Source organism: Mus pahari, chromosome 7 (genome assembly GCF_900095145.1).
Source record: "Mus pahari chromosome 7, PAHARI_EIJ_v1.1, whole genome shotgun sequence".
NCBI lineage: Eukaryota > Metazoa > Chordata > Mammalia > Rodentia > Muridae > Mus > Mus pahari.
Window position 1 is genome coordinate 68,315,703 of NC_034596.1, and position 1,704 is coordinate 68,317,406.

Genomic DNA, 1,704 nt, shown 5'->3' on the forward strand with positions numbered 1-1,704 from the left:
CCTCCATTACCCACCCAGCATGGGTGCTGGGAACCAAACCCACATCTTAAGTGTTGAGCCACCTCTGTGTCCCTCTTCTAACTTCAGCCTTTTAGGTATTTACTGTTCCAGTTGGGTGTGGTGGGGCAGAGGCAGCAAAGCTCTGTGAGTTCGAGGCCAATCTGGTCTACATAGTGAGAGCCACGACAGCTAGAGCTACATAGTGAGACCCTGTTTTTAAAGTAAATAAAATAAAATGAAGAAAAAGAAAGCCACAGTTGGGGCTGGAGACATGGCTCAGTGAATAAGAGCACTGACTGCTCTTCCAAAGGTCCTGAGTCCAAATCCCAAGAACCAGAAGGTGGCTCACAACCATCTGTAACGAGATCTGACGCCCTCTTCTGGTGTGTCTGAAGACAGCTACAGTGTACTCTGAATTAGCTTTTCGCCAAGATGGCGCCGGAAGCGAAGAAGGAAGCTCCTGTCCCTCCCAAAGCTGAAGCCAAAACGAAGGCCTTGACAGCTAAGAAGGCGGTGCTGGAAGGCATCCACGGCCACAAAAAGAAGAAGATCCAAACGTCACCCACCTTCCGGCGGCCCAAGACCCTGCGGTTCTGGAGGCAGCCAAAATATCCTCGAAAGAGTGCACCCAGGAGAAACAAGCTTGACCGGTATGCTATCTCCAAATTCCCACTGACCACCGAGTCAGCCATGAAGAGAATAGAGGACAACAACACTCTTGTGTTCATTGTGGGTGTGAAGGCCAACGAGCATCAGATCAAACAGACCATCAAGAAACTCTATGACATTGATGTGGCCAAAGTCAATACCCTGATAAGGCTGGACAGAGAGAAGAGGGCATACGTTCGCTTGGCTCCTGATTATGATGCTCTAGATGTTGCCAACAAGATTGGGATCATCTAAACTGAGTCCAGATGGCTATTTCTAAATATATACTTTTTTTTCACCATAAAAAAATAAAAAGTATGAATTAACAAAATGAAGAATTATGAAAAAGCTATAACCCTTATATTTGGTAAGTTACTAAAATCAAAAGAAAATTTTAACAGAGGCACCGTATGGGTGTATAAAGGTACTCCAAGAAGCCGTAGGTACCCAGTGTCAGGTGAGCTACCTCCCTGAGTTGATGGTCAGGGAGTCCACTGACACCTCAAAAAACAATGTAGGCCATTGCCATCACAGCTGCTGCACACGGGAACTAGATGAGACAGCCCTGTTGCTGAAGACAGCACGTGCTCTGGCTGTGACAACATAGGCAAATCAAGGCGGAACCCAGACGGAAGCCGCCTTCCTGCTCTCTCCCTTTCAAAGTACTACACGTGGCTGCTGGAAAAGAAAGTTATCTACTGACCCACTAGGCAAGGTGTGCTCCTGGGAGGAGGAGGAGGAGGAGGAGGAGGAGGAAGAGGAGTTGTTGTTATGGTGGTACGTAACTGCTTTCTGATTGGATCTGAGGCTCTCCACAGTAAGGAATTCCCTTGTGGTGCTGTAAATCTGATTGAGCCGTGACCGTGGAGACCATAAACTCGAGTGGGGAAATTACTGCTGTTGCTTTGCTAAATGGCCTTGCTGTGTCTGTCAAAATGATTTCTGAACATCACAGATTAGTGTTGGTATCAGTTTTGGTCAGAAAAACAAAAGCAAAACCAAAACTCTTGTTTTTACAGGTCAAAGTGCTGAGAAGAGGTTCTTGTTGAATGCTGA

General features: G+C 46.7%; 1 pseudogene; it reads left to right on the plus strand.

Moving 5' to 3' along the window:
- Positions 1-432: 432 nt before the first annotated feature.
- Positions 433-951, plus strand: LOC110324859 (annotated as a pseudogene).
- The last annotated feature ends 753 nt before the right edge of the window (positions 952-1,704 follow it).